Genomic DNA, 24,356 nt, shown 5'->3' on the forward strand with positions numbered 1-24,356 from the left:
TAGACCATGGCTGTGGAATTTGTGGAGGGAAAACCCAATACATAGTAAAATGCTTTCCATTCTTAGACAAAAATCACTGTAAGTGATCTCAGTGCATTCCAATGAAATCAGGTAGCCAACTCTGTTGAAAATTAAAACAGGAAATTCACATAAAGATGAGTATTCACAGGCCTGTGTCAATTCATAATTCTGTCCAAGAAGACGTAGGTTATGCACAAAATAAATTCTGCTAATTTCATGTCTGAATATAAATAATTGAAGCAGTGAGTCCTGTTACACATATTAAACGATGGATGTCCACAAACGATGCAGCAATTCAGTTTGCTCAGCATTTTTTCCTGGAGCTGCAGCGTTCCCAGGACTGGTGCCCTGATGTTCCTGGGTAGCTGTTGCAGTTCCATCATTAATTAATTTAAATTTTGGCGAGTCCTGCAGGCAGCACTTGGCGTTTCTGCACCCAACCGCCTAATTCACGTTTGCACGGCCCGCGGAAGAGAGAAAGCGGCGAATTGCTCCTCTTAACACAACCCCTGCCCGAACACGACCCAGGCCTTGGCGAGCTGTGGCAGAAGCTCAAAGGAGGAGCAGGCTCTGCTGGTGACACCCGGCTCGCCCTTGGTACTTCAGGGTTTCTTTGGGAATTACCCGGCGCTGTTGGTTCCCGCCAGCCCGGCCCCCCCAGGGCCCCGGTTCCCGCCCCGCGCCCCGCGGCGGGGCTCGCGCCGCCCCGCGCGTCACAGGGGCCCGGGCCAATCAGGGCGGTAGGCGGGACGCGTGCGGCGCGCGCCGACGATAAAAGGGCGTCCCGGCGGGGTTCGCGCCGCAAAGCTTGGGCGGGAGGGCGGGGAGGGAGGGGGGAGGGAGCCCCGCCACGGGCTGCGTGCGGGGAGGGAGCCCCGCCACGGGCTGCCCGAGGGGAGAGAGCCCCGCCACGGGCTGCCCGAGGGGAGAGAGCCCCGCCACGGGCTGCCCGAGGGGAGAGAGCCCCGCCACGGGCTGCCCGAGGGGAGAGAGCCCCGCCACGGGCTGCGTGAGGGGAGGGAGCCCCGCCACGGGCTGCGTGCGGGGAGGGAGCCCCGCCACGGGCTGCGTGAGGGGAGGGAGCCCCGCCACGGGCTGCGTGAGGGGCCAGAGCTGGGAGGTCTGCGCTTCCTCGGCTCTTCCACTGGAATCTCCCCAGAGAACGTCCCTTCTTGTTCTTTTTGTTGCCGATTAAAGCTCAACTGCCCCGAGTTCAAGCCAGAAATCTTTCCTCTAATACCAGGGCAAAGTTCTACAGACTGCATAGAATTAAAACTCGTTTCAGTTTGGGGTGAAGAGTCAAAAGAAGTGGGGTCATCGGCCCCACCAAGTGTGTCTGCTCCTGTCTCCTCCAAGCCTGTCAAAATGCGCGGCTGCAAAGAAAACCCTGCTAGGAGCTTCATGTGGTTGTTTTGTCTACTAGAATGCCAGTCTGGTGTGTTGTCTGAGCAAGCTTAGGCTGTCTCTTAGGAATATGCAGAAGCTTCCTTAATACTTAACAGTGTGGAATTAAAGGTGGTGTTACGGGTTATGCAGAGGTTTGAAGCCAGAGAGCTGCTAGCATGAGGAAAATGAAGCTGGAGATGAAAAAAACAAAATAAAATAGGGAAATAAAGAATGAGAGGGGAAGAAGCTTCAGAGGGGAAGAGTTGTTGGAGCTAAGAGGGCGCTGGGATAAGAACAATTAAATCTGAAGTGCCCATCAATTGATGTAAACTGAAACCAGAAGATTTTGGCTGCCCAAGTGGGATTCTGTAGTATTGCTCAATTGTGCACAGCTGTAAAGGGGAGCTAAGAAAATGTATGTGATTGCGTGTAATGTATTCTCAGTTAGGGATTACGTGGCAAGTTCTCCTGTGATTGCAGAGGCTTTGACTCGGCCTCACAAGAGGTCTGTACCCATTTTACATTCCTGATGTGTCAGCAGTGAAATCCTCACTAGATGAGACTTGACTGGTTTAGGCCATAATTTCCCAAATTATTAGGTTAGAGACCGTATCAATGCAATTTTCTCATTTCTCTTTTACATGCAGATGATTAGGTATATTATGTTTTCTCTGTTTAACTCTCAAGTCCATCTGGGCAAGTTTAATTACATCTTTCTCAAAAGTTATTTCAGTCAGATGATGCACTTTAAATAAAACAGCAACTATACAGACACTTTTATAAGCAGATGTTCCAACTATCTGGTTGTGTATTGATCCCCTGTGCATTTTATATGATCCTTCTTTTCAATTTAGCTGCTTTGCATTTGAATAAATATGTAGGTATGGAAATTAAATCTCATTTAGGGAGTTAGAAAAATACCTACTTCTCCAAGCATCTATCAAATTAGGGAAAATATGGACCCAAAATACTACTTTATGGCCAAGAAAAATTAAGTTTTATGGTGAAATTTGAGGTGATTGGCCTATTGATTTACAGGGAAAGTACTGTATGGTTGTTAGAAAATCCAAACGTTGGAAAGGGACCTAATTTTGTAGTGCTTGTGTGATCACGGAGGAGAACGAGTGCAGTGCTAAACCTGCTGGGTCAGGCACTGGGGCTTGTTTCTGGCTCTGGGGTTTCATGTAGACAACTGCACCTTTGGTCTGAGAACTGCAGAACTGGACTGCAGTCTGTAGCTGGGAATCAGTGCACGGGTTCATTGCTTGCAACACTTCTCCCACTTCTTGAGGTGTGGGTTTGGAGCTGGTGGTTGTTGCTGTTACAGCTGCTGGGGAAAGTCTGCAAAACTAGTTAGAAACCTGCCTTTCTGTAAGCATTTTGTCCCCCGACACTGCCCTGTGTAGGTACAGATTTACTTTCCCTTTTCCCCAGGCTTTGATGAGTATTTTCATCATTCAGTGCCAGGAGACACTGGGGGAGCTGTTAGCTTCCTCTCAGACTGGAGGGGTTAAATCCGGGTTTTGCCTTCTGCCCTTCCCTCGTGCAGCAGAGCATTAACTGACTGAAACCGATGCTGACAGCCATCGTATTTGGGTAAAAGCCTTTCAGCTAAACAGCAATCAAGGGTGATCATCCAGATGGAGTAAAAGGGGAAAGCGTTGATTTCAACTTTGATAATTATAGTGCTGTAACTGGGGGCAGTAACAGAATTACCCCTCGGTGACAGCTGAAAGGAGCCTGGCAAAGCACTGCTGGCTGGTGTCAGCCAAGGCAGGGTTCTGCCTGAGAAATGCATGTTGCCTTCTGCAGCTTGGCTCTGGTTGTCACAACTGCTCCAGGTCTTGCAGGATTTGGGCCGTTAAGTAGAACAGATGCTTTGTGTGTTCTTGCAAGTTTGTGCTTCAGGTCAGTCTGAGGAAGCTTAAGTTGGCTGCTCGCAACAAGTATTGCTTCTAATGAATAGAGCACAGAATGCTGTAGTGCAGCTCATTCGTCTGAGCTTGCTTTAATTCTGGTTTATTGAAGCATTTGTCAAATGCTGTGATAGATTGTGCTCTGAAATTACATATATACTGGTGACAGGCTGCACTGACTCATTACTGCAAGTTTTAGAAAACTTTTCCTGCATATCACAGTGAAAAAACCCAAAGTTGCACACTGCAGTGCTCCAATTTGCTTTCCCTTGTGTGTTTGAATTCTTTATATTGCAATAAAATACACATTTTAAACTTTGAAATCAAACTAAGGCACAATTGTTAAGTGGTCTGTATCATATTAATTAGGCTGGAAAGCAAGGCAAGCGTTACAACAATTTATAATTGAGTACTGCAGAAGTTGCTAATCAATGGGATAGGCAACTAATTAACCAGCCTGCATTCAGCATCTTCAGCTGAAGTTGGTGACTTTTGATGTAATTGAACTGTCCTGGTGCCAGTGAAAGCATAAAAAACTTATCTATCTGAATATATTGATGTGTCTTGGTTCTACTTTTCTGAGTTTAAAGATGTGAAGATTGCATGTTTTAAAGAAAATTATCATTTATAAAACATCTCAGATCTGTATTGCAGAGATAAAAAGGAGAAAAAAAAAAAAAGTATTTCTGAGGAAGGTTTGTTCAAACTCTGCCCAGTGCACTTTATTGCAGCACGAATGGCTTCCTCCTTGTCTCTGAAATAACTGCTGTACCATCGTCTCTCATTCATACATTCTAAGCCTTCGTGGCTGCAAAATAGATCCCAGACAAAGTTCAGAGTGTTAGAATTATTTTTACTTGCGGAAAGCAGACAATATAATGGGTGTTCAGTGAGACTTGGAAGAATAAATAATTCCTGGAGGCTTTCTGTCTGTGTAACTGGACAGCGTGAGACACTTACTGGGAGCCTGATCAAGCTTGATTCCCGTTGCATTCACTCTCCTTCCATTTTTCATATGGTCCACATGAAAGGGCATTTTCTCTAGGCTTGTGCTGTGTGGGCTTTACTGGCAAACATCTGAAGAGAGACTTGAAAAGAAGGCAGGTTGATGGTTGGACTCGGATAGAAAAGCAGGGAGTAATGCAGAAGACACAGCAAGATAAAAGGTGCTGGAGGCACATACGGAATGAAGATGAGAAATCTGCACATTGGTGCCATGTGATCTGTGTCAGATTGTCTCTTATAATGTCCCTTAAAGCAGGAATGATATATGGAGCAAATCATCACACTGTTGTATTTCTGAGCTACCCTGCTGAAGCCCTGGCTGTGGTGATTTGGCAGCAACTTGTAGTACCATGTTCTTTCACCTCTTTGAAAGAGGTAGAGACCAGAGGGCAGGCTGAGGAGTGGTACAACTGCCAGGATAGAAACGATAGCTAACGTGACAGCTCTGAAAGAAGAATTGAAAGACTTCCAAAAATCTGTCATGGACAGAATATAGGGAGAGTGGGGAGGGGTTGATGGGGTCTTAAGAGACAGCCCAAGGGGTCCATGTCCATGTGTCCCTGAGGCCCTGAACAAGAGCAAGCTGGAAGCTGCTTTTGCCATTGTGTGCATATTTGCAGGTGTTGGCTCTCTTCAGTTCCTCTGGTTATGAACACTGAAGTGCTTAAGGAAAGACAACCAGTCCAAAAGGTAGCACAGCCCATAATCAAACTGGTACTGAAATATGTATTCCTCAGCTGGAATAAAAATTCCCTCTGTAGCAATATTAAGTTGATGCCTTTTCTCAGTTGGGAAGCCCAGCTGCAGCTCTCAACTCAAGTGGCCAGGAACAGTTGCCAGTAATGGCTGCATCTCTAGTTTTATAAACTGAAAAAACTGCAGATTCTCTGGTTTTTCCTACACGATAGTGCGTAGTGGCACTGGGGATATTTTTCCTTAGCTGTTCTAATAGCCTGGTGGTCTTCAACTGATTGGAAAATATTCTGTATAGAATTTTCCAAAATGTTTTAATACTCACTTTGCCTCATCAAGTTTAACAGTCACATTTCTTGATCTCTCCTGCACTTGGGTGAACTTTTTTTCTGGGTTTTGTTGGTACGTTCATGTACTTAGAATATGGAAGTTACTCCCTAACGAAAGGCAAAGGAGTGACGTGCCATCAGTTAGCGGGAAGAGGAAGAACCCAGTGCTTTCCCATGTAAATCATGTGAATCCTGGATGTAAGCCAGGCATTCATTTCAGTAAAATGGGGTTTGATAATTGAAACTAAATTAACATCGACCCCATTAAGTTGCATTTTATTGCTCATTTAATATGCCTGTCTTATGAGCTCCCAGAACAAGGAAGCAGCTTTGTAACGTGGGCTTATCATTTGTCAGAGCTCCAGCCATACAGCAAACATTGAGTTTGCTCTTGGGGCTCAGCACCAGGGCGTGCAGCAGATGTTTCACCTCTGCTTGGTCCACACAGCATCTTTATGCAGAGCTGTGGATCAGCGAGTGCTTGGGATCAGGGATCAGCGCTGATGGGAGCGGCTTAAGCTGAACAGCTTGAGGTTGTGCAGGTTTGCTGTGGAAAGACGTTTGCTGCAGCTGGAAAGGGGCCTTGTGGATGGGCCAGCATGGCCCTCCCCTTCACTCCCTGCAGCATCCTGCATCCCCTGGACTGCTCGAGAGAGAAAGGGGTTGTCAGACCTGACAGATAACCCCAGTCCTCCAATAGTGCCAGTCATTATATTGACTTCTGTCAAAGAATGCCACTTCCCATCAGCTGAGGGGCTGGCTTGGTGTGGTTTCATGGCACAGGATTTGCGTGTTCTGCCATCCTGCCTCTGCTTTCCACTGTCTCACTGCTCTTTCATATGATTTCTGTATTTCACCACTAGATAGGTATTTTTAACAGTCTATCAATCACTAAATCTCATAATTAGAATAATAGAATTCTTGTTAATTAGTTACGACTCCCTTTGGTGCTGATTGCAGTGCAGCCCTAGGGAGTGTTTACTCGAGCACAGCTGCATTTATCAAAACAGCAGTGAGCAAAAATGGTCAAAGGGCAAGAAAATACAGAAGTGTGCAAACAGCCATGTAAATGTCCTCTTCTGCAGCTGTGGCTGCAGGAGTGGCAAAAGTTACTGGAGCTTTACCCCTGTGAAATGGCAACAAGGGAGAAGCGGCCAGAGTGAGCCTGGGTTCCATCATGGGGCCTGGGGACAGGGGGAGAAAGGCACAAAGCACAGTGCAGTTAAAAGGTATAGCTAATACTGCTACACGTGCCCAGTCCAAACTAGGTAGGAATGTTTAGAACTATTTAAAATTACTTCCATGGCTGAAAGGCACTAAAGAGGCATTGTGCTCTCAGTTTTAGCTGCTACTTCCAGCTTGTGCTGGAAACTTCTGGGACAGGAGGGTAATTCATCAGCTGCTGAACTGTGTTAACCCTCAGCATTTCTTACCTTCTTGGACGCGGCCCTGGAACTCATCTTCTGTGGATGGGAAGGGTTAAACACCTGGGCACTGGTCCTCCAGGAGGATACGCTGCTGTCCTGGTGAAGAAGCTCTGAGGCTGAAGTTCAGCATTTTGCTGAACACCAAACTCTTAACTAGGTTACCTCCCAAATCTGCTAACCTCATCCATCCTGTTCATCCATGGTTTTCCCTCTTCTTCCCTGCCTCAGTTTCTCCTGCAGTGTTTTTAACCCATTTACTCTTCAAACCCAACAGTTATGTCCCCCTTGGCTACAAGAACAGCTAAGATGTTGGTTGGAGATTGGTGGGTCACAATTTTTAAAGTCAAAGAGTCAGGGAGAAGGATTGGTTGCAGCAAACCTTCTTGCAGGAAATATCTTCCTTTTGGCTCTTGAAGAGCTGGATTCACTGAGGTTGATTGTTGGCCTCCCAAGAAGCCAAAGCTTAAAACCAGCCTGAAAAACTCAGGTTCAAAAGGAAAAATTGCAAAAATAATTCACAGAACACTGTTTATTCATGAAAAAAGAAACAAAACACACCAACCAAAAAAACAAAACCAAAAAAACAAAAAAAAAACCCAACCAACCAAAAAACCCCAAACAACTGAACGAACCAAACAAAAAAACCCGAACAAAGAAAAAAAAAAAAACAAAACACGACAAAAAAAACCAGAAAAAAAACAACCAAAGGAACCAACCAAAAAACAACCACAACAAAAAACACAAAACAAAAAGCCAAAAAAATAAAAAACACCAAAAAACCCAACAAGTGAACCAAACAAAAAACCCAAAAAAAACCAAAAAATAAAAACAACTACAAAAAAAAAAAACAACCCACAAAACCCTCCACAAACCCAAAATCCAAGAACTGCAGAAAGCAAAACTGTGTCAAAATTTGTGTTGCCCATGAAGATCTTTAAATATGATGATAATTTTTGGGGGGTGTTGGTGATGTTCAGCCTGGAGGGGAGAGGGATCCAGGGAGATCTTGGAGCACCTTTGGGTGCTGGGGGGGCTCTGGGGGCTGGGCAGGGGCTTTTGACAGGGGCAGGGAGTGGGGGGATGAGAGGGGATGGGTTGGGATTGGAGGGGGGGAGGTTTTGGTTGGATGTTAGGGGGAGGTTTTTTGCTGTGGGTGGGGTGAGATGCTGGAACGTCTAGCCCAGAAAAGCAGAAGCTGTGGCTGCCCCACCCCTGGAGGTGTCTGGGGCCAGGTTGGATAGGGTTGGAGCAGCCTGCTCAGGTGGGAGGTGTCCCTGCCTGTGCAGGGGGGGTTGAAACCAGATGATCTTTGAGGTCCCTTCCACCCTGGACCAGTCTATGGTTCTGTGATACTTCACCAGACCATATTTCAAGCACATGGCTGGTGTCTCCTTTTTTAAATGGAGATGCATGCAAATGAATATAAAGGACAAAAAACGTGTGTGAGGCAAAGCAAGCAGTTCTCTCACCATGAAATAGCAACGCTTGACAGGTATCACAGGGATTGAAACACCACAGGGTGCAGGAAAGGGGGCACTTGGATGTTATAGTGGTGGAGGCTTCAGAGCTCATTTGTACAATCAGAATGCTTTGTGGGCAGGAGCTGACACAGGGAATGGTCTGTACTGGGTAGTCGTGGTGTGGAACTGCTGGGTCATGATACATATTTCTTCTCACCCAAAAATAGTTAATTCCATTCTGAAGTGGATATTATGTCAAAAATCAATGAGATTTTACTTTAAAATCAAGCAAAAATGTACTTTCTCCCTCTATGAATGTCTTCAGGAATTGGATCAAACCCAGAGAGAGGGAGAAGGGTCAACCTCTTCTTCAGTGCACTGTTGCATTTGGTGTTTAGACCACCCTGAGCAGATCCACAAACCAGAGCAGCCCAGAGGCAGGAGGTGAACAAACCATGGGCAGGGCTGCAGGAGTTGAGGACCAACCTCACACAGGCCTGCAGCTGCAAACATCTAACTGTGCCCACGGACTATGGTATGTCTGTGGGATGAAGCTCTGCTGTTGCAGCACTGCTTAAAAAGTTTGAAAAGGTCAGGAGCTGCCTAGACAAGCTGAATAAAAAAGCACCAAAGGCAGGAATCTCACCTGGGATTTGGGGAAGGGAAATCTTCACCTTAGCCATCGGGTACTGGTTGTTATTCCTGTAATAAGGACGTTCTAATGGCATCATTACAGGCAGTAATAGTCCATGTTTCTCATTGAATGGTGTAGCAGCAAGCTTTCTAAAGTTTATTTGAAGTCACAATTTCAGTTTGTTCCAACACCTTTTGGTGTTTGTGTTTCAGGTGTGGTCGTGCTGGTTTGAGAACATGCTTGGCTGTGTATAAAATGTGCTTATGGCGTTGGTTTTTCTCAACGATACAAGCAAAATGTGCCTGTCAGTGTTTTGCAGGATTGATTTGTGAAAGGTTGTTAGCCTGTTAGGTCTTACACGTTGGAGTCAGCAGTAGCATTCACAGTTCCTGCAAGGTGTTGTGTTTAAAATTATGGCAGAGGCTTTTAACACTTTGTTGATAACTTTTCTTAATGTGACATCCTATTACGGGTAAAACATAACCACTCCTCCTTATTTTCAAGTCTAGACATTCTCTGGCATTTAACTGCTTGCTTCTAAAAGTATTTAGGAGAAGACACATGAAAATACAGAAAACACAGCAGTTACCAAGCATTTAATGTCATTTGGGAGATGTCATAACACAGCTTTAAAAAAAAAAAAAAAAAAAGACATTTTTGATGTGACAGCTGATAAAATGTGCCAGTCCAAATCAAGAAATTGCAAGATCCAAGGTGTTCAAGTACTTAATAATTAGCAGGACAGTGATTCTGGTAGAAATAGTTTCCTGTAGGGAAGCTGAGTCTGAAAGGCATTGCAGTTTATTGTGGCTTTGTCTGGTTTAATTCTCTTTACATTCTTCAGAAGCTTTTCTGTGTGAAAGGAAATTGAACTGTAGCATCTGGAAGTGCCACAGAGAGCAGAGGGGCTCTGGGTGCACTGCCTGGGTGACTGCTCCATAGTTTGGGCTCCAGCTCCTCCTGCCTGTGTGACCTGGTGCAGCATCAAAAGGGCTGGGGGGCTGCAGTGCTGTGTGTGCACATCCATCCTTACCTGTAGCACAGGTCATGCTGTTCCTGGTCATGTCCCGTGGGAGCATGGACACCAGGAGGACTTCAAGGAGCTCGTGTGCCTGCGGCGAGGCTCTGAGTGTAAACATGAGGCAAATTCACAGCTAGAAAAAAAGCCCTTCCCGTGCACTGAGCTGCTGATGTGCACTCCTGAGAGCTGCCTTGGCTGCCCCAGCAGGGCCTCTGGAGGCAGCAGAAAAGTGGAAAAATTGAGGGAAAACGACCAAGCATTTTCCATCACTTCGCTTAGTCCTATTGGAGGGCGCGGCGGAAGCCCTGCTGACATCCTCTGCAGGAGCGGTGTCTTTTCCCTTGCAATCGCTGTTAGTTGTGAACAGGAGAATGTAGTAGTTTAAAAACTATTTAAGTTGTTTTCCGGAGACTTCAGAAGATCTCATGTAAATGCATTAGTTACTCTGCAGCTGCCCACATGGCACTGAAAGTAATAACAAATGTATTAGCTTTGCTATACTAGTGTATTAGCATCCGGTCTGTACTTAAATGAAAAATGTATTAGATAAACAGTATGAATGTATTATCAGCATCCCTGTAGTGGTATAATGCTTGAGCTAGCCTTCATTATTAATGCAATTGAAAATACACAAGAAATGCTGCAAGCAAACTCTGTAGAGACCTGAAAGGACAAAAAAAAAAAAAAAAAAAAGCCCCTCTGTGTTCACCAAATTTCTGTTTGGTTTCAGTGTCCACCTTCAGCAGTGCCAGGGCAGTCCTCCCAAAGCACAGCCTGTTGTAACCAAGCACCAGGAGAGTGTTCTCAGGGCTGGAAGCACGGTTCAGTTTGCTGGGATTGTAGTTTCCTGGTGGGTAGAGTTTGTTTGTGCTTGTTTTGCAGAACACGGATGTGAAAGTGTTTAGGTACAAATGTTTGCTTGTTTGGACTTAGAGAGTCATTAATTCCTGATTCATTGCACTTTCCAAAAAAGCAGACAGAGGAAGAACAAAACCCAGTGAGAAATTAGTCAGGAGGGTGGATGAACAAATTGCCCCAGGGAACGTGCCAGAGGGGGTGAGGTGTCGGGCTGCCTGGCAGACTGTGCTAATTTGTAAATCTCAGCATTTCCATTAAAAATTTGATCAAATTTCCCCTGCAGCAGAGAAGTTGTAGGAAGAGACAAAGCCTCACCAATTTCTTTAAAAGTCATTTTTTAGAATGTATTTTTAAGTACCATAAAACCTTTTAAAAATCAGAGAAGTAAAAAAAAAACCACAAACAAACAACCAAACAAACCACAAAAACCCCCCCACAACAAACTACAAGATTTTTTTACAGTCTTCTTCCAGTAATACGAACATGAAAAATCCCGGTGTCAGTGAACCATTATTTTTTTGTATTGTATTAGAAAACAAGAAGAATACATAGGAGGACAAGCATAACCACAACCTGTGTGATAATATAATTCAGAATTAGGTGTTTATGGTTCAGCACACGCATTTAAATAGGAGTGGAGGAGTGGGTGTGTGTGGGCTGGTTAATTAGGAAGCTGATTTCCCCCAGCAGCTACGATCCAGCCATTAACAAGGTGATCTCAGGCGGGTGCATCCTTCCCTGGAGGGTTGGTCGTGTTGAAGATCATGCTCGTTTTCCCCCAAAGCAAGTGGCGTGTGGGCATTCTCAGGGAAGGGGATGCAGGTCTGTGGGCATCACAATCAGGGATTTCACTTCAGGTGATGACTGGAGGGGTTCGTCACCAGTTTTGTTTGAATTTTCAGTCTGAGAAGCAGCAACTTTCTGTATCAATCGCAGTAGTGAATGAGGCAGCACTTCCCATACCCCCTCAGGTCATTATTTTAAATTAGTGTGTTTGTGACTTCACATTCATCTTCAAGGAGTTTTTCTCATTAAAACTCCTGCTCCCTTTGCCATTTATGGCCGCAGGTTAATTTTTTTCATGTCTGTATTCTGTAGTGTACATCCAGTTCAGATATTGCATGCATCAAACCTAGTTTTCTGTGATAATTTCACCTTACTTTGATAAGTTGGTCTCAGTACTTGCTGTACCAGTGTAAACATCATCTTTCTTTGGGGCACTTTTTAAATATTGTTTACTCCCGATTATTTTAGACACTCCATTTGTGAATTGAGGAAACAGATGAGAAAATTCAATGTGCAGTCAACGACAGTCAATTTGGATCCTTTATCAGAAATGGCACACTGGGCCTTAATTATGGTGCCAGCTCTTCTGTATCTTAATCAGTTCCAGTGATCTCATTTATAATTTTTTCTCTTACTGACAAGTAGTTATTGAAAGAAGTAAATTGACTATCTGTGTAATTTGCTTCTTGGACACAAAAGGCTCAAAATTAACACGCTTTTTTTCCTCTCTGGAGAAATATTCCTCACTGCAGTGTGGTGTTCTGCTAATTATTCCTTTGTCCCTTTTTGTTTTCTAAAGGTGACAGAGAAACCTGAAAGGGATCAGCTTGTGCAGACCTTCTGGTGAGGTCTGCAGTCCCTTGGGGCTGGTTTTCTGCCATCAGACAGGAATATAATTCTGCACCAGCACAGCAAAGTCAGGATTTGTAACCAAAATCACCTAATGTCCCCAAGATCAGCTCATTTTGTTTGCATGTTTGGTGCTGGGAGGGGGAATAGAGCTCCAGGCAGTGTTTTGGCATGTGCTTGAAAACTAATAATGGAATATTGTAAATCAGAGGGCCAAGCAGGGTGCCCATTAAAACGGTGCTCTTGATGAGAGCTTCAAAATACTGTTTTATTTGTGCCCACAAGGAGGACCTTTAAGATACAGGCTTTCCACTTTGTTGTGCTACAGGTGGTTTTTAAAACAATCAATTTACAAGGAACATTTTTTTCTTTTTCATGCTGTTAAAGCAAATTGGTATGTAATTAGATTTATATACTGAATAATCTTATTTGCATATCCAATTAATTCTTCCTGTTTTAATTTGTTAGGGTTGAATTCACATTAGTAGTAAAAAAATAACACTTAAATTATCAAGGATTCAAATTTTCTTTTATTATAATTTGATCAAGATGTTGCATTAAAACTTCATCCTAAGCATTCTCTTCTTTTTAGAGGCTATTAAATAACATGGGAAAAGGCAATCAAAAGAAAACTAACTTCAGTTATAGAAATAATAAGGATCTATTTAAGCTGAGCAAAGCAAATGCAGTGTGAGTTTAGGCTTTTAAAGCATCTTAGGGTTTGTCCAAAGGCTCTCTAGGATTTTCATTGCAGAGCATTAGTGGACTTTGTGAGCATTAGGAGAATTGACTGTTCTCCACTGACTTTGTCAAAGGTGTGGAGTCCTCACGTGAAGCAGGAGCACTTTTTCTAGACATCCATTTATCATTTTGACTGTCCTTGACTTCTCACATCTGCATTCAGGAGTGCAGAACACAAGCAAAAAAAAAACCAGGAGAGGGACCTGATGTACCAAGTGTTTAAATGCCCTAAATTCCACACATTTCAACACAACAGGGAAGTGTTTAGCACTGGTGAAAACAATACCACTTTCTTAGGTATTGAAGCATATAATTTTAGAAGCTTCCTGTGGACTCCTACAACTCTTATTAGCTAGTCAGAGGGGATTTTTGTTTGCAGACATAGTCTAATAGCTTGGCACAGTCCCTGCTTACAGAATCTGTGTGAAGGGCCTTACTCATTCCTGCCTGGCATGTAGCTGAAGGGCTAAGGGCTTTCCATCCATGGCTCTGCTTCGTGTCTCCTAACTTCAGGCTCCAGTTTCAGAGCTGCTGAAGCTGAGTGGAGAGTCCCTGGGCTGTGAGAGGGCTTAGGACATAATACCAGGGCTGACAAGTCTGCAAGCCTTAATTACAAGGGAGAAAAAGTCATTATGAATAGTTGACACACTAAGCCTAAAAATCTGTAGGGCTTCCTTCTCTCTGTTTGGTGTCAGTGAACAACTGGGCTGCTCATCCCGTGTCCACTGAAATCAGAGAAAAAACAGCCCATGGTTAGAGTGGATGGATTGTGCTGGGACTGAAGGGTTAATTCAAGAGGGTTTAGCAGAAAATGGTGTCAGTGAGAGGGAGATGGAACAGCATTTGGTGTAGCTGGGTCCATGAGGCTGCTTCAAAGTGAGCGGGGAACATTGCAGAGTAATGGGTTGAGAATTGAAAATAAAAAGCTCAATGTATTAAAATGATATAGTAAATGATTATGTTAATATGTTAATTATGTTGCACTGATTTGAAATATGTCCTAAGGTAAATTGCATTTGATCCTAATTAGCAATTATTGGTTATTAGCTGAATCCAGTACCAGGAAAAAAATGGAAATAGGTAGAAGTGCTCTTGGCTGCATCTCCAAGCACTGCATTTCTCCTGGAATTTTGTACCAGTTAGTTACCTGAAAGGTGAAGTAACTGCTGCAGGTTCATGGTAGTCTGCCATGGTCATGGGGAATGGCTCAGTTATATTGCAGCAAGACAGTATGAAACACAAATGAGGTTGCAATTGGTGGCAAAACAATTTCTGTGTGCTGGCTTTATCTCCTGAGGAACAACTCCACCCGTCTACTTAGTAATAAAAATAAATTGCGTGATGGTGCGTGTGCTCCTGGCAGCTTTGGCTATGGCTGGAAGGGATGAATAGGTGTACAGATAATATATTCCCTCTCTTGTTCTTTCTAATCTCTCTGTCTGCCTGCTTTGTAAACTGTGCTTGACCAAACTACAAGTAGCTTTTGGTTTCTAAGGGCAGGAAAAGACAATACACATCCCTGCGTGTCAGAAAACTAAGTGAAAATGACCTCTAGCTGTAAGGCACTTATTGAAAACCTATTTTAAATTGAATACGCAAGCCAAGATAATACAGGCTGTTTGATAAGAAACATTAGAGAAATCCATAACATGAGGCTTTTTATTATAGGTTTATTACATCAATCTCTCCAGTGGGTAATGGAACTTGTAAATACACTCTTATGTAGGAGTCTCCTTGCGGGCTTTTATTCATGCTGAAGTAAGCACAGCAAACTTATTTGCTGTCAGGGTACATTGAATTTAAAATTAGTATTTATTTTGGTTCTAAAGAGGTTTTGCTTTTGTGAATTGGAAGTTGGCAGAACAGCTGTAGGAGAGGAGGTGGGAGCTGCAGGGGAGCAGGGGCAGTGAATGAGTTTTCCAGGGAACCCGCTGGTCCCTGTGCGGGGTGTGCAGGGCACCCTGTGGGGCTGGGCTGAGCTCCTCACATCACTGCCTCTCCTCCTTTGGGAGGGGAAAATGTTGCCTTAATTTCAAATGAGCTCACTGGTTTTCCACTGAATAGACCCAGCAAGGCAAAAAAATAATCTGTGTGATTAGGGCAATATTTAAGGGAAATATTTACAGATACGGTCACAAGATACTTTTTTACTGTACACATTTGTTCTTTAGTATTAAAATGCTTCACATTCTTTTCTAGAGGTAAGCAAAATAGTGCTGCAATAACCAGTGTGCTTTTGCTCCCTTAGGAGAAGTTAAGGATACATTTATACCAAATAAGGAGCTAAGGAAAAGTTTACATGGAATTTCCAAGGAGGAAAAAAAAGTTCAAATCGTAGCAATACTATAAAAGCACAACCCACCTTACAAGCTCTTAATCCTGTTTGTTGGAGGATATAGTAATTAATTGGTAGTTGACTTAATATAAGGAAAAATCTTAATTAGAGGATCTTCATTGCAAAGACCAGAAACCTGTTGAGGTGTCAGTGAAGTCAGCGTTTAACACCACTTTAACAGCCTGACTGTTGCAGTTAGTTCCTGTTCTAATTATAGGAGTACATTTTCATTCATAGAATACCACGCAAGAGGTGTTGTCACTGGGCTGCAAATGGCTGCAACTGAGTATAAAATATGTGCTGTTGAATTTCTGTTGCGTAGCTCGGGTGCGTCTTTGAATTGCAAAGCTTCGTTCAAGTCTCACGACCTTCAGTCAACAAGTTGATTGCAATTGCAATCTATTATATTCTTGTAATGAATGATAGATTTGGGAAAAGCTGCAGTGGAGAACTTGAGAGCAGTCCTTAGGGAAGGCTTCAGCAGCTCCAGGTGACTTGGATGGGGACAGCGTTTGAACCCCTGGGTGCTGCTCTTCAGGAACTGCAGCTGTTGCCTGTGCAAGTGGTGGGTGCTGAGCTTGAGAATAACTACAGTGTGTAAGAACATAGTGTGCAAGGGTGGGGTTCATGTTGGTGTACACTGACCAGGACCAGCTTTGAGTGATGGTTTGTGTTTCCAACATTGACAAAGATCTTCTTACTGTAGATGCCAATCGAAGAGTGAAGGATGTGGGTATTTAGGGTCTGAGGGTAACAAATGTGCTTGCCCTGAGAAATCACAGCTGTGGGAGACCCAGGTGAAGGGAAGTGTCCTGTTTATCCACCTGCCTGGGCACTTCTTTATCCTGTGCTACTGCCCAGTAATGCTGCCACTTTAGTGCAGCAGCAGACAGCCTAACACTATTTTGGTTATATATTCTCACATGTATTAATTATGTATTATCATTTCCATCTCTTGCATATTTAAAAAGGCAGCAGTTTGGGTTTTTTTAAAAAAGGCCTTTGTGATCATGTCTTTGAACTATTTCTGGCCTCCTGCTCAGTGCTCTTACAAACCTCCCAGCAGCTGCAGCACTGGGAGCAGCAGCACTTCTGGTTTCAAGCACTGGCAGGTACAACGGGTTGAGAAGCAAACAGGTCCAGAGAAACTTCCTCCATGGCTTTGATTTCTGGCTGCTTGCAGAGCCATGCTCTGCTGAGAAGCAAATTGCTACCAAAGCCATCTGTAAGGACTTACTGTCTGTTTAATTGCTTTGCATGTTCCTCATTGTGGAGCGTGGTGCTGTGCTTCTGGAAGAAGTTAAAACCTAAGCTCTGTGTTCCAGATCAAAGGCTGCTTACAGAAACTCTGATTTGTCTTTGAGGCATCTAAAAAAACCCAACAATCTGGGTTCTTTGTAGTGCATTCTCAATCCAGTACAATCCTTAATTTTCAAAACAGAAAAAGCCATCATTTTTTATAATTGTAATGGAAAAATTGCTGAAGCAGTGCACATTATTTCCATTACCCATTAAGCCTTCTCTCCACCAGAATGAAATTACATGATTTTCGTTAATTTTCGTGCTCTTAACTTCTGACTTGTAATTTACAAAAAAAAAAAAAAAAAGAAAAAAAAAGAAACAACCCAGTATCCTGGAGCTGATTGTTATGCAGTTGCCAAAGTGCTGCAGATGGTCATGGCATTCATAGAGTGATGCAAGTCACCTCCTGTGTCAGCATCTTCTTGATATTTTGGGCTATTTATAGTGAAACAGTGCAAAGAATTAAATATATTAGTATGCACTGGGGTTCTAATGCATGACTTTTATAAAGGCTTCAGCAGCCTCTTAGTTTGGCATTAGTGGACATCATTTAGTGACTGATTTGTTTCACTGGATCACATCACAGGAAAACATAGCATTTCTTCTTGAACAAAAACATAAATTTACTGTTTAGTTACAAAGTGATAGGCCTGATCAGATGAGTCCTTTATATAGAAATCCATGTGGTCTCCCTTCCATTTGACTGTTGTCTTTCATTGATACTGAATTTGTTTTTTATCACTGTAGTAATTACTGTTGTGCACTTCTTCAGAGCTTTTCCTTATAGTCTTTGTCTAACAGCAAAACAAGAGGCTTCTTGGGGGGGAACTAGCTAAATGTCATCTCTAGAGACACGATGATTTTGTATTTATCCTCAGTGCCTCTGGGTGACAGGACACAGGCAGTTCTCCGTGCAGGCACACAGAGAGGACAGGCTCCTGGCGACCACCCTGAGTGGTGCTTGGTCTTCACACCTTCTCCTTGGTCACCATAGAGTGGGAAGGCCTTGGAAGGTTTGTAGACCATTGTACTACCTGTCACAGTTTGCAAATAGTTTAAAGAAAACACTGTTTGCAGTGTAATCTGAAGTGCTTGTTCACAAGTCTGGGCGTTTCTGATAATGCTTGTGAAGTATCAGCGTTAAGGACCAGAAGTCTCCATTAGCAAAGAAAACGGAAATTTATCCTTGGGATAGGCTGTGTAGTTTGGTAATTGCTGCTCTTATATTGCATTAAGGACTGTTCCTGGGAGCAGTTTTCTCCCATTACAAGAAACACCTTTAAAAGGAGCTTCTCTTCCTGAAGCTGTGCTGGGTGGTGCTTTAAATAGACTTGGGCATGACCTCTGTCTCTGGGGCAACCCCACCACCCTGCTCTTGAAAAGTGAGCAAGAGGTGTTTGAAAGCTGAACCTGTAGTATTACACCAGATGAAAAAAAAATAAAAATATTTTACTCAGAAATGCCATCAATCTGAGCAGTGTCTGAGGTGCTGAATTGCAGCGTAAGAAGATACAAAAGTCAGGGTTTTCGGCAGTTATTATTGATAACTTTTCCCTGCATTACTTCCTAATGTTTTTAAAAAATTAAAGGGATACAAGGTATCCACGGGCAGATTGGAGAAATTGTGCTTCTGGTTGCTCTTTTGATGTTTAACTGATTGAACTCCAGGAACTTTATTCAAGCCACACATCAGTTTGATATTGAGGCATTAATTTTAGTGCCAGATTCCTGTGGGATCTGGTGTTTGTGTGTCCATCTGTGCATGGAGGGTCTGGTTCCCCTGCAGGGATGACTTGGCAGAATAAATGGGGATGAATGGGGACTTCATAAAAAGAGCTGGGGAGTCTGGGTGAGTGCTGCAGGTCCCTGTGCAAGACATGGTGCTGGAGGTGGGTGTGTATGCCCTGGCAGCGGAGCCACAGCAGCTCCCCTGCATCCCACAGCTTCTCCATGCAGGGAACTGCCCACTGGAGAGGAGGAGAACACCCTTTGTTTCTGCTCTGCTGGGGGCTGCACAAATATTTAAAAAAATAAAAAAAAATAAAATAAAAAAAAAATTGAAGGACAGCTCCTCAAATGTGCCCTGAATTGGTGCAATTCCACTGACTTCAATGAAGTTAGGAGATACAAAGCAGCTGAGGTGCCAGCTTGGTGTCCCAACAGCAGACTTCAAATGCCTTAAATCTATTTATATAATGTAACCACCTGGAGATTATAGCATTGGATCCTGTTTACAGGATTAAACACTTTCTTGCTTTAGCAGCAGTGGGAAGAGCTAATGAGGTTTCCCTGTCCACAGCCAGGAGCCTGCCCAGCACCGTGATATGGTGCAGTGGGATGCCTGGGACAAGGGCACACAGGACAGTGAGGACTGCTAGAGGACTTTGATTTACCTCTTTGTGTAACTTTAAAAGAGAAATTGTTCTCTTTTCCTAAGTAAGTTGATTTTGTTTGGACCCCGGATGCCATCAGGCTTGCATTCAGGGCAGGCACAGCCCATTACAAGCCAATGATGACAATTTTGCACCAAAAATATGTATGTGTAACATTATAAACATGAGGTTTCCCTCTCTCACTGTTCTTTCAGTCACACTGTAGTTTGTTACATTGAAATATTGTCTGTGGGGTGGATCCAGGGCTGTGTTAGCACAATCTCTGCTTTCCTACACTCATCTCTGTTAAATACTTGCCAATTAAATAAAAGCTGCACACCCTGACTTTATCTGACTGGCACCTTCAGGTGACTGACATGGGAGAAGGCAGAATGCTGACAAGTGGAGATGATGAAACTTTGTCACCTCTGTCCTATTTCAGCCTTGTCCCAGAGATCTGGAAACCTTCAAATCTTGCCAGAATCAGACAGACATGGAGAAATGTGTGTGTTGTGTGTGGAGATAACAAATAGCTCTTTTACCCTCTGCTTTGCTCATGTTTTAAAAGCTTTGTGCCTGTGTGTTGGCAGTAAGGGATGGATGATAGCTGAACGCTGCTCCCCAGGGAAAGCATTCCCAATATTCCCATAATTACTCAGCAGTGCTGCCTGCTCTGGGCACGCCAAGGTGCCGCGTTTCTCCGTACTGTGCAGCCACGCGTCAAAGTCATCCCTGATGTATCCTCTTTATACAGGGTTGTGTTTTACTGCCATAAGTGCAAACTATTCGCCTGTGACCCCGAACAAGCAGATTTACAGTGCCCTGTTGACAAACTGAACCACCTTACGTGCATTTTCTGACTGGTGACACAGTGTAAATTAAGTTACCAGCCCTCCTCTTGAGGTGAGCCAGGCTGATGATCCCTCACTGCTCCCTGGGAGCTGTGCTGCATCAGTCACCAGGCTCTGGTAATGCAATCTGCTTAGTCACAAATATTTGAGAAGGGAATCCATTGCCTAAAACTCTCTGTAAATAGCCAGATAAAAAGTTGGCAGGAATCAGCTTTACTTCTGTTAGTGGCTAATGTACTTGAACCTGAAAACACAAAGCCAGGCTTCACCTTGAAGCAATGCACCAGAGAGTCACCTTGAAGATTTCTGCAGAGTTGGGCTCCTCAATCAACTGAGAGCCTGCACACATTGCCAGAGTTGTCTTTGTTTTTCAAGCAATAGATGATACAGAGATTATAGGTTATTGCCCCAGGGACTCCTCTTTTCTAAGGCTCCCGCATTTTAAAGGAAAGAGGTTTTTTCAAGATGAGTATTTCATAACTTTTTACTGCCCACTGGTGAGGTGGGGAGGGGAGGAGAGCATTTGTTAACCTGCCTGTTACACCTCCCCTATGATATGAAAGATTAAAACCAATTGAAGTTCAGGCTGGTCTTGCAGAAAGGAGCTATCTGGGTTTAGAATATGCACACAGACCTAGTAGTTCTCTTTTTTTTTTTTAATCCACTTTACAGTCCCTGTCATACTCAACTGAAAATCTTCCAGTCATAATATGTGTTCTTGGAAGACAGCAATTATATCAACACCTTAAGTTTTACTAGTAATAGGTAATTAATATAGGCCTTTGAAACATTTATAATACAATATCAGATAAGCAGATGTGACCAGTTAAGTTATGACACAACAACACAAGTTGTTACAGTGATGGTTTTAGGGCAGAATGAAGAAAATAACCGAGGAAGATGTATCCAGCAAAGGAGGAGCCAAGTCATGAATTCTGACCTGGGCTGGATTCAGTAGCAAGCTGGTGGCATCCTGGAGGGTAGAAATCTGGTCACAGCTCAAATCCACAAGAGCTTCATGTGCACAAGGGTGATTTAAGATGTCTACATCCTCTAGTTAAGTCTAGAGGAGCAGTTTACAGTAGGTTTTTAGATAATGCAGGTGTAGTGTCCTTATTCCTAGTGACAGAATATGTTTGAACACATTGAGAACAGATGTCTTATGCGGCAGCTGTGGAGAGCCCTGGTGAAACTTGGTATTACTCATCACAGAACCAGAATGTGTCTTTGTTACTTCATGAAGAAAAAGATTCCTTTTTTAATTGTTATTACTGCCCAATGGCAACAAGAGATGCATTGTGCTAGGTAAGGACAGTATTTTAATTTCCTGTCATAACCCTGTGTTTCTAGGGTTGGATGTATAACTGCTGAATTACTTCCTCAGGGCTAGAGCTTAGCTTATAAGACATCAGAACAAGCCTGAATCTTATTTATAGATTTTAAAGTATATTTCAAAAATATCCCTTTGGTCATTTCCGCTATTTCAGCACTGGAGATCAACAAATAATCTGATTATTCATGAACAAGTGGCCAGTTCTGAGCTTGTTTTTGACAGTTCTTATGTTTGTAACTGAGCTTTTGGCAGAGGACCTGCAGATGTTCCAATGCTTTTCTGTTGTACTATTACTATTATTACTGTTGTTGTTTTACAATTATTTATAGCTCTGTCATGGGCTGGTATAATCCTTAATGGAGCAGTGCAAGTTTATCTGTTTGTTTTCCTGATGGAGCTGTGATGACTCAGGGAGAAGGCTGCTTGGTGAAAACACTTGTGATTTTCGGCAGTATTGGAGAAATGTGCTTTTATCATATCCTGAAGAGAACATCTGTGATGATCAGGCTGTTGACTTACTAAGAGAACACAAATTACTTTCTATTAAATTAGGGTTTTGTTGTAGGACAAGTGGCTCATTACGCTGCACTGGGAATCGCCTCCTTCCGACTGTCTAGACCCTGTAGATGAGGCCTGGGAAAAACATCCTTGTTTTTGCATATATGGAGCAGGGAGCAAGATTCTGTTTGAAAAGTGCTCACTTGATGATGTTTGCTGGAGCTCATCATGTGGCATTTAAAGAGGTGAAATTAGGATAGAGCTGTGGTACAGTCAGACTGAAGGAGAGGCCTCGTGGCTGGAGCCTGACCCCTGGTTGGCATTTGCACCTTGGCTCTGGGGTGGCAGGACCTGGCCAGAGGCAGCTGGTGGGATGGCTCCTGACCTCCCCTGCCTGATAGGCTTCCCTCAGAGGTCTGTCAGGGTTGGATGTGCTTAACCCTGCCTTTAATTCAATCTGCTCCAGATGCTCAGGTCACTCATAAATAGATTCATCAGACCATTACTCTCTCCATTTCAAATTCTGGAGCTCTTCCATGCCTGCATTTACAAGAGTGAAGATTTATTTCTTCCTCTCTCCTGAGCCTCTGGATTTTTATGGCTGTCTTGTTGTCTCTGAGGAATATCTGACACTGCTCTTGAACTCAGGTAGCAGATAGTTGCCTATTAGTTGTCACCTGTCAGGCATGGCTGTTGGCTTTAACCATACTTGTACTTGGTACAGTAGTGACCTGGGAAATAAAAGTGTGTCAGAAAAGAGAGGTTTAAGTGGGAGGAGCCATCTGGTTCGTGATTTCTGTTTAGTGTGCTGCAAAACAAGCAGCAAGGGGTCAGGAGAGAGGTGATGGCTCCTGCCTATCCAGCTTCTTACCCCAGCAGCAAACCTGCAGGGCATGTTTTGGACAAGATCTCTGGGAGGGTGTTTTGCTCTCACGGCTCGGAGTATTGCAGTGGAACTGCAGAAAGTACATCTTATGCACTGGGGATGATAATGATGAGAAGGAGGGAAAGAGCTGCTTCGTTGTTTCAGCTTTGCTCCTGATGACAGCATCTGATTGTCGTTGGTTTGTTCTCTTTGTTAATCTTGACTGTTTTCCTTTCTTAACCATGTGGGTCAGGCATGTTGCAGAGATAGGCACTGACTGTCTCCAGAGCTACAAGGCCTTTCCCTTAACAACACTTCACACAGGACTTTTTAAATCTCCTTTTTTAAGACACGTTTGTTTGTTTCTTTTGAATGGGTAGCAGCTTTAGCAGGTCTTATTCATTCAGAATTCTACAGAATTATTTGTAGCAGGACTATTTGGTGTCAAAATCCCTCATAATGTCAAGGCCACAAGCACCATTTGTGTGTGCAGTTGATGTTAATAGGACTGGTGGGCAAAAAGGTAAAGAGCAAGCTCTCCAATTTAACATTTCCCTGCTCAGAAGGATGGAATGCAGCTGACTAACCTTGAGGAGCTTAATCAGCCGTGCCCTTGAGCTGTCCTATCCACTTCACTTCCCCGTTTCCTGAAGAGCTGCTCTTCCCAAGGTGCTGTTTTGTCTTGAAGAAATACTGAATTGTAGCTGTATGAAAACACACCAGCACACAAAGCAGAAACCAATTCCCTCGGCAGCAAACAGGGAAAGGATTTTTATCATTTATACTGGGTATAGTCCAAGAATTCTCTCTTCGGTTTAGTTATTATCTTTCCCTGCAGTGTGGGATATTCAATTAAACCTTCTCTCAAGTTGGCCATAACTTTCAATGAAAATTAAAGCAGTTCTCTTTAGGTAACAATACCCATCACCGGGTGTAATGTTCAGAGAGAACAGGAATGGTTTCACCTCTTCCTGGGAGTTAACCTCAGCCAACATTCTTGTTTCAGTTCCTCAGAAGCACAGGAGGACAAGCATTTAGCATTCTGCTGGATGCGTTGGCTCTCAGGTTTGGGGTACTGGAGGGACACAGAAAGTATTCTCTTAATTTGGAATGTGTTTAAATTAATCTGGCATTTTTAAATATGTTTTATGATTCACTAGGAAAAAACAATAAATATATATCCCAGCAGAAGCCAGGATAGCAGAACATTCTTTTAAATTATCTATCACATCCTGCCCAACAGCAGGTGGGCATACACCTTGTGCTGCATTTAAAAAGGTTTCTTTTATCATGAAATCTACTGAAATTTCCTATATCCTGCATCTTACTGAAAGAAACACACTTCTCTCAAAGGAGGCAGACCCGGAGCAGTAGTACATTTGTTTCATCTGACAGGGATTAAAAAAAAATTGCTTTTTGGTAACCAATCTTGTTTGCAACTTGTCTTAAGCTGAGGGCAGCTCAGTATTCAGTCTGGGTTAACTCATTTTGGGCTGGAGCAAAGGAAATGTAACTCAGAAAAATAACATCTGTCACTGGAAGAGTGTCTCAAAAATGAGCTTGTCCAGGAAGGTTACTTATTGTCTGTTCCCAGGACAGTGACAAACACATAAGGAGTGTCACAGGTTACACAGTAGCTGCTGAAAGTCGTAAAGAGCAAAGCGAGCTAAAATA

General features: G+C 43.4%; 1 protein-coding gene across 6 annotated transcripts in view; it reads left to right on the forward strand.

Moving 5' to 3' along the window:
• Positions 1-24,356, forward strand: part of LOC127388327 (contactin-4) — a 287,077-nt gene that overhangs the window by 150,512 nt on the left and 112,209 nt on the right. The gene's annotated exons all lie outside the window — the stretch shown is intronic.

This window comes from Apus apus, chromosome 9 (genome assembly GCF_020740795.1).
Source record: "Apus apus isolate bApuApu2 chromosome 9, bApuApu2.pri.cur, whole genome shotgun sequence".
NCBI lineage: Eukaryota > Metazoa > Chordata > Aves > Apodiformes > Apodidae > Apus > Apus apus.